The sequence below is a fragment of the Lactuca virosa genome, chromosome 9 (assembly GCF_052849685.1).
Source record: "Lactuca virosa cultivar CGN04683 chromosome 9, Lactuca_virosa_CGN04683_v6, whole genome shotgun sequence".
Taxonomy (NCBI): domain Eukaryota; kingdom Viridiplantae; phylum Streptophyta; class Magnoliopsida; order Asterales; family Asteraceae; genus Lactuca; species Lactuca virosa.
Window position 1 is genome coordinate 269,961,348 of NC_136434.1, and position 9,090 is coordinate 269,970,437.

Consider the following 9,090-nt stretch of genomic DNA (forward strand, 5'->3'; position numbering starts at 1 on the left):
GGGAACCAGTAGACAGGTACACCCTGAGCTTTTGAGAAGATGGAGCTGTTTATGTTTTGTCTTTATCTTTTGTACAACTTTTTGGTTTCAGTATACAATGTGAAACACATGTAAATATTTATACTTTTTAATACAATGGTTGTTTGTACTATGATTACTATATTACATGTGTTGTGATACTACAAATGAAGTCCTCCACCCCCGGACGTTTCCCCCGTCTGGTTTGGGGGTGTGACAATTTATAAAGGCTATGAGTCTGCCATAGAAGCCAGTGAGAAGAAGGAGTGTGAATTAAATCGTCTTAGGTTACGTTTTGAGGATAAACAATTGAAAATCGAGTCTTTAGAGCATGAGCTTGTAATGTCTAAAGATGAATGTATCATTTTGAAAGACAAATGTGAAATCACCTATTCTGAAAGAAATGTATTTATTTCTAAAAACAAACGTCTCAATGCTAAGATAGATGCTTTGCATAATTCTATTGACATACTTGGATCAAATCAACGGATGACTCATACTTTTCATCATCCATGGTCAAAAGCTCCTAGTCTCGGAAGCGAGTTTTCGAAACCAATTGCTCGTCCCTTAAAGGAATTGCAAAATTTGACATTCATGGGAGAGGTTCCGAACATCAAACATTCGGATACCCCTGTTTCTCCCTTGTCACCCCTTCTTGAGATCACATACCATTTTGAGTCCCTAATTCCTGAGTTTCAACCAATTGTTGTCAAGTGTCCCGATTCCATGCCTCTTCCTCCTCTGATAAACCTGGACCTGAATCGGACCACAGAATTCCATCACAATGTTTCAAATTGCATAGATTACATTCTGAAACGTAATCCTCCGAACAAATGTGCTGTTGAAGAAATTATTCCGGTTGCAACTAAAACTGTTACCTCTAAGTTTGAATGGGCATCCTTAGATGATAAAGTTGAAATCTCAAGCTGTGTCTCCTCTGATTCTTGCGAATCAGATTCTTTAGTAGTTTCAAAAACAAGTTTGGTTCCCATTGAACCCAAGTTTAGCAATCCATCTGCAGGGAAAACTTTAAAATCCTCGTCTCACCCCAAGAGAAAACCAATGTTAAATAGGAAGGATATTGTAGATCCTAAAGTGGAAGCTCGAAATGCGTACAAAAAGGAAGTTAAGACTAGAAAAAATTCCAGGTTCCTTGAGAACTCCAAAAAGAGTGTATCTCGGAATTCGTAGTCATCAAACCATAGTCAAAACTCCTTCACACCCACTAAGATCTTGAAGAGACCTTTTAATTCTCTCAGTCTTGTAGAACCCAAGAAAGTAGTCAGGACTACTCATCCTAAATCTCGAGTGAATGCCATGACTGTCCAAAACACCTCTTATTGGACTGTTTCATCTGTTTTCATTGCTATATCTGATGGCACAATTTTTAAACCCAACCTTTCGACAACAAATGTGTCATCAAAAAAATCAAAAATTGCTAAGAAAAACAAAATCTTTAAAATCTTCAAAGCAAAATCTTGTGTGGAAAGTCAAATCTCACATTGATGAAACAGCAGTTCCGGAGGTTACAATTGTTTCCACTACTCCGGAAGTCAATGGTCCGAAGAAAACTATTCCTAACCCTTAAGTCATTGAATATTACTACTGGATAGATGAGAAGACCTTAAACTTATTTCTGTTTCCTCAGAACTGAAAAGGTACTCCTAGGAAACACAAATTTGTTCCAAAGTCAAAATCCAAGTCCAAAGCCCGTGCCTATGTCCCTAAACCTAACTCGGAACCTAAAAACTCCATCACTTACTAATTTTGCAGGAACTTTGTGCTTCGGAGCAAGAAACAATATGGTGTATTGATAGTGCTTGCTCCAAGCACATGACGGGGCAGAAAGACTTTCTACGAGAACTTAAGCTTTCTCTAAACGCTGGTTACATGACGTATGACAACATCTCAAATTCGTGGTTATGGAATTCTCACCAATGGAAATTTCTCTATCTCAAATGTGGCTTATGTAGCTGATCTGAAACATAATTTGATAAGTGTAGCTCAGCTCACAGATTCAAATCGACGTGTTGAATTTTGCAAGAAGTACAGCTATGTAATGACTGAAGACCGAAAAGAACGATTAATCAAGTCAAATCGCAACAAGAACATGTACCCACTCGACATCAACATGATTATTGGAAAACCGCAACTCTACCTTCTCTCCAAAGCCGTTCATGACGTCATTTGATTATGGCACCAAAGGCTCAATCATCTGAACTTTCGGTACATGAATGATCTCGTATCTGGTGAAATGGTGAGAGGTCTACCTCTTCTCAAATTTGAAAATGATCATTTATGTGCTGCATGTGAGTGTGGGAAGCAATCGAAGAAGGGTCATCCTGTTATCATCAAAAAATCAATCTCGGAACCATTGGAGCTTCTGCACATTGATCTTTGTGGACCATCCACTGTAGAGAGTGTTCATCATAAGAAATACATTCTTGTGATTGTCGACGACTTTACAAGGTTCACTTGGGTTTTCTTCCTCAGACTGAAGTCTGAAACTGCCTATGAACTCATCAACTTCATTAAAGGAATTGAAGTCCTCATCAAACTCCCTGTTAGGTGTATCCGAAGTGATAATGGTTCGGAATTCATCAATGGAACAAATGAGAAATTCCTCACCGAGAAAGGAATTGACCACAACTTCTCAGCACCGTACACTCCACAACAGAACGGTGTAGTTGAAAGACACAATAGAACTCTTGTTGAAGCTGCTCGATTCATGCTTAACTTTGCAAACCTACCACTCTACCTCTGGGATGAAGCCGTATCAACTGCTTGCTTCAATAAAAATCGGAGTATCATCAATCGACGCCTCAACATGACACCGTACGAAACAATGAATGGTTGGAAGCCAATAATCTCGTTTCTTCATGTTTTCGGATGCAGATGTTTCATCAAGAACAACCGTGATCAGCTAACCAAGTTCCAACCTAAAGCTGATGAATCCATATTTCTTGGTTACTCCTCTAAATCAAAGGCTTACAGGGTTCTTAATCGGAGAACTCGTGTTCTGGAAGAAAGCTTTGATGTTACATTCGATGACAATTTCGTTCGGAATTCTGGCCCAACCCATGTTACAACTCACATTATGGAGTCCGATGCTCTAGCGCCAGGATGTCCGAACCAGCAAACAATCCTTGAAGTTGACTTTGAAACTCTCTTTGGACCTTTTGAAACAGCCCTTTATTCGGAATATCGAACAAGGCCAATCTCAACTTCGGAAGCTCCTGTTTCTCAAAATGTCTCCGGTCCAATCCCAAGCCTTCCTCCATTTGACTCCGAATTTTTTCAACCTTCTCAGGTTGAGGGGGAGAATGGTAAACCTTCTCTTGAATCAAATGTGGATGGTTTCCAAGATGACGCTACTGATTTCGACGACTCTAATCCTATCAACATTGATGATAATGAAAATTTCTTTGAGTTCCCTTCTGATGATGATGTCAATCTCTCCGGTTCAGAAGTTCAGGGGAGCATCACCCTCAGATTCAAACCATTCAGGGGGAGCAACTCAATCATATTGTTGATATTGGATCGTCCGCAACACAAGATCTTCCGAGGTTACATGTCTGGACCAAGGATCATCCTCCGAACCAAGTAATTGGAAACCCAAACGCTGATGTACAAACTCGCTCTGCCACAAGTGTGCAACACAAATTTCATTTTTCGGCATTTATCTCCATGGTTGAACCCAAATCCATCAAGGAAGCATTAGAACATGCTGACTGGATTACTGCCATGCAGAAAGAATTGACAGAATTTGATAGAAATGAAGTTTGGTCTCTCTTCCCTCCTCCTCAAAATCACCCCATTGTCGGTACTAGATGGGTATTACGCAACAAGTTAGATGATGCAGGAGTTATCATTCGAAACAAAGCAAGATTAGTGGCTAAATGATTTACACAGATTTAAGATCTTGATTATGATGAGACCTTTGCTCCTGTTGCACGTCTTGAAGCCATCAGAATCTTTCTTGCTTATGCTGATCACAAAAGCTTCAAAGTTTACCAAATGGATGTTAAGAGTGCTTTTCTTAATGGTGAACTTGACAGTGAAGTATATCTTCAACATCCTCCCGATTTTGTTAATCTTTAATATCCGAACTACTGCTACAAGATCCAGAAAGCTGTCTACGGCCTAAAGCAAGCTCCTCGCGCACGGTATGAGATCCTCACAGATTTTCTCAAGCGTTCAGGTTTCCAACGAGGAATTTTAGATCCCAATTTATTCCGAAGGTCAAATGGAAAGCATCTCATGCTGGTTCAAATTTACGTTGACGACTTCATTTTTGGATCTACTGATTCATCAATGGTTGCAGACTTCGCTAAACTAATGATCAATCGATTCCAAATGAGCATGAATAGGGAGTTAAGCTTCTTTCTTGGTCTTCAAGTCAAACAAACTAACAGAGGAATTTTCATTCACCAAGAGAAGTACATTTCAGAACTCCTCAAAAAATACTTTATGGACACATGTGCCTCAGCCAAGGTACCAATGGGCTTCGGACACAAGATTTTTGCCGACCCTTCAGGTGTAGTAGTTGATGAAAAGAAGTATAGAAGAATGATTGGATCTCTGCCCTATCTCACAGCAAGTCATCCGGACATCATGTTTGCAACATGTTTGTGTGCCAGATTTTATGTCAACCCAAAGATGTCTCATCTCTTGGCCGTGAAGCAAATTTTCCGATACCTCAAAGGTACTAAGAGTCTCGGAATCTGGTACCCAGCAAATGAGAGCTTCCCACTTCAAGCATACTCAGATTCAAACTATGGTGGTCTTCAACTGGATAGGAAAACCACATCAGGCGGCTGTTAATTTTTAGGTGGTCGATTGGTTAGTTGGTCATCCAAGAAACATAACTGCATTGCACTCTCTACAGCCGAAGCAGAATACATTGTTGCTGCCAGCTGTACCTCTCAAGTTTTATGGATGAAGTCTCAACACTTAGATTATGGTTACCGTTTTCAACACATTCCTATTTATTGTGATTCTCAAAGTGCCATTGCAATTTCACACAATCCAATTCAACACTCCATGACGAAGCACATTGACATACGGTACCATTTCATAAAAGATCATGTTTTAAATGGTAACATTGAACTCATTTTTGTTCCATCTGATGATGAGATTGCTGATGTCTTTACTAAGGCATTAGACGAAACCAAGTTCAATGGTTTTCTAAACAAGATGGGTATGATGATGCCTGACCCTCAATTCTTTCAAGAGAAATGTACTCTTTGATGGCAACATCATAAAGTATAAGATGATTCCGGATCAAAATCTTTTTACTCTTCGGAATCAGTATCTCTCGGAATAATCAGGATCATTTTATGTGTCTTTTAATCTAACCTTCCATCTCAATGTTAAAGTGTACAATCTCAAAGTTTTTTGAAGTCCAAGGACCAATATAGTTACAATGGTTACAATCTTGTCTCGGAATATACTTCATAATGGCATCCCGAAATTCCACTCCGGAAAGGTATTGCATTCTATACTTCGGAATTTTCAAAATCTCACTCCGGAAGTCTTTCAAACCTTGTTCCGGAATGACCTGCAAATATTTTTCTGGAAATTCTTTCAAAATTTCACTCTGAAACTCAAAATTATCCTTCTGGAATTTTACTCCGGATTCATCTCTCAAAATTTACTCTGAAATGTTTCAAAAGATTTCTGCTCCGGAATTCAAGTAATTTTTGACTTTGGAATTTCAAAGTTTTACTTCGAACTGATCATATTCCGGACCATTTCTTAAAATCTTCCAATCCGGAACTCAAGTTTTTACCCCCGGATCTCAAACTGTCCGGTATCGATCATTCGGAAACCCAAGAGTCCATAAGATGAAATATTTTTCTTGTAACGGTAACTTTTGAGGATCCTTATCTGCCTAGAAACTCATGCCACGATCGCACGTCTCCAAAAGCAACCATCAAATCGCCATTTAGGGTTTCCTTTCTAAGCAGTTATTCATTTAATGCTACCCGGTTGCGTTTTAAGTCTTAGGGCCATTGGTGTGCAAAAAAACCCCAAGGGTTTTAAGGTACAAGAACCCACTACAAAAGAATTTCAACTGTTCTTGAACCACATTGGGTACAATCAGGATTACAAGGCAAAAGACTTCAAGAAATCAGCCGTTTCCGGTCTATGGACCGTACTGATGCACTTCATCGTTCGAGGGTTGTCCGGAAAGCATGGAGGAACGGACACCCTTAGCAAAGATTGGCTTTACGTGGTGTATAGTATCTACTCCGGACGAAGAAATGTCGTCGATCTTCCGGTGGTGTTATGGGAAGACTTTCGGAATTTTGCTATCCAGAAAAAATTCAACGAGATTTCAAGTCCTCAGTTTTGGGCTTTGACTGTTCAGGAACTCTACAAAGAAATATCTGAACCCATTCCTGTCTCAACGATTCCGAAAGAGGTATGTGTTCCTTTCAGAGCAATTAAGCACTATCGCATTCCGGACCAATCATCTTTTGGTCCTGTTAGAAGACTTCCGGACCATATGTTGGCCCTCATTCCTTCCGGATCCATTCACTTGAAAAATCACTTAGAGACTTCAGTTGTGTTTGACCCAACACAACCTGCCCCAGTCTATGTTGAGCCCACTCTGGAAGAGGCCAATCCTTCCATGTACAGAGCAAAAGTTAAAAAGTCTGCCAAAAGGAAGACTTCACCCTCAAAGCCAAAGCCTAAAAAAAAACCAAAGTCAGTTCCTCCTCTTAAAAGGAAAGGAGCTCATGACATTCAGGATGATTCCGGCTTTCCGAACACTTCTCCTACCCACTCATCCGAGGTACTCCTTGATGTTTCAAAAACACAAGCACACACTCACGAGGAGTCTGCACATAATCCACCCTCACCTTCTCAAAAAGGTGATTCCGATGTTGAACAAAGTTCCTTGCCCCCTGGAACAAACCCACGTGTCAAATTTGATATCCCACTCTTTTCAACACGCACACACTTCGGAACCTCTATTCCGGACCCTAAGAATTATGAGGTTGGAGTTGTCACTCCAACCTCTGGTGTCTCAACTGGTCTGATACTCGGAAAGCGTACATGACGATCAGGTGTAAATGATCCTTTGTGGGAAGATTTTGTGAACAGGGCACACTGTAGGCATCCGAAACCTAAAAGATCACAAGTTGAAGCCACTCTCATCTCTATGGGAAACCGGGCCATTCAAAGCAACCTTCCTTATGTTGCTCCTACCGGTGAGATTCCTGATCTTGAGTTCACATCCGGAGAAACTCCAAAGCCTCCTCCTCATGCTTCAGATCCTTCAGCTTCGGATGATGAAATTTCCGAAGAGGTGCTGCTGACCACAGATGCTGCACATGTCGTTGATGCTACTCTGTTTTCCTCAGTTCAACTATATTCAAAGCCATCTTCATCCAAGCCTACATTTGATTTCGGATCTTCCTCCTATACTCAGCATGAATCAGAATCAACTCAAAAACTTCATGATGACATTGCTACAAAGAAACCAGGTCCTTCTCTCACTCCAATCACTCTGAAATCTGTGAAACACAATCCTCAACCTTCCAGCTCAGACAACGGATGCTCAGCAGGAAATCATATTGATCTGTTTGCTCTTTTGGATATTCAATCCAATGTTTCTGACACAATGAAGGTCACCACTCTCGAGACTTCTGTGGCTGGGTTAAACACCAAGATTGATACAAAGGTTTCCAGACTGGACTCCAAGCTTGACGCAATTCTCCAGTCCTTATCACAACAATCCGGACCTTCAGTAGCTGAACAAGAAGCTCAACTAGATCAACTAATCTCCCTCCGGCTCAAACATTCAATCGAGGAAGTTGAAGCTAAATATGATGCTTCGGTTGAGCACTATCTCGACACCATCACCACAATGCTCAAGATTCATGATGACTTGGTTGCTGCTACCAATGATCTAATCAAGCAGACCCATGTTCGCCATAAGAAACAAATTCAGAGGCTGGAGAAGGAGATTAAGAAGAAAGATGAAAAGAACTTGATCATCCAACAAGTTGTCATCAAACTGCTTCGATCCACTTGGAACCTTGTTGATGTTTCGAATCGAAAGTTTGATGAGATGCTTACTATCCTTGGACATCTGTTTGATCATCTCTCCTCCCAAGCGCCCACTTCTGAAGCTTATGATGTGCTCACTCGTCAACTCAACATCGGTCTTCAAAAGGTGTTTGACAAATTTGATAATCTGAAGGACTCATTAATGCTTGCACCGGTTCCAAAAGCCACCGATGCAAGTAGGGGAGAAAGTCCTAGTCAACCATGGATGCCTGCCTCGGTTTTTCAACTCCGAGATGAAGACATCAATTCCGAGATGAAGACATCAATTCCGACGCCCACTCCAGAATTTGTAATTGACGAGAACATGGCGCATGTCATCTCTTCCCTATCGAAAGAAAAAGGCAAGAAACCAATCACAGCCGAACATCAAGCCTTCCACTCCGGACCTCGACCAAAGAAAAAACTTGGATGGTATCATGAGGAAATTAACAAAGCTTTATAGGACAGCATCCGAATCCAAGCGCTCAAAGACAATCCTGATCTGATGCGTGACATTTCTCCTCTCTACTGTGAAGGTATTCTTAAGGATTTCGACTTAGTACCATTTATGTACTATGACATTCCTTCAGATGATTCATAATAGCTTGATCTTCCTCTCCCCTCCCCCTTCAGCAAATTTTAAATCAAATTTGCTCCTCTTCATCCCAATGACAATCCGGAGGTTACCATCCGGACAGAGCGAGAAAGGTTGAAAATTTCTATGCCAAGAATGCACTTCCCCTAAAGGAAGTATGGACGAGGAAGAAGATTGCAAAGATTTATGGGTACGGAAGAAAGGTCCTCACCAAGTTTGAACTCAACTGTCCTCTATTTCGGTACCATGTTGTCAGAAACAAACCAACTTACCAAACCATCACCGATGCTGACTTTTCGGCAATGAATCCAAATGATATTCTCACCTTAGTTGCTCACTTCCGAGGACTCCAAAAAGATGATATCAGTATGGGTGCTTACCATGTTGCTCTGAGCTTCCTCAAATACTATGTCGCG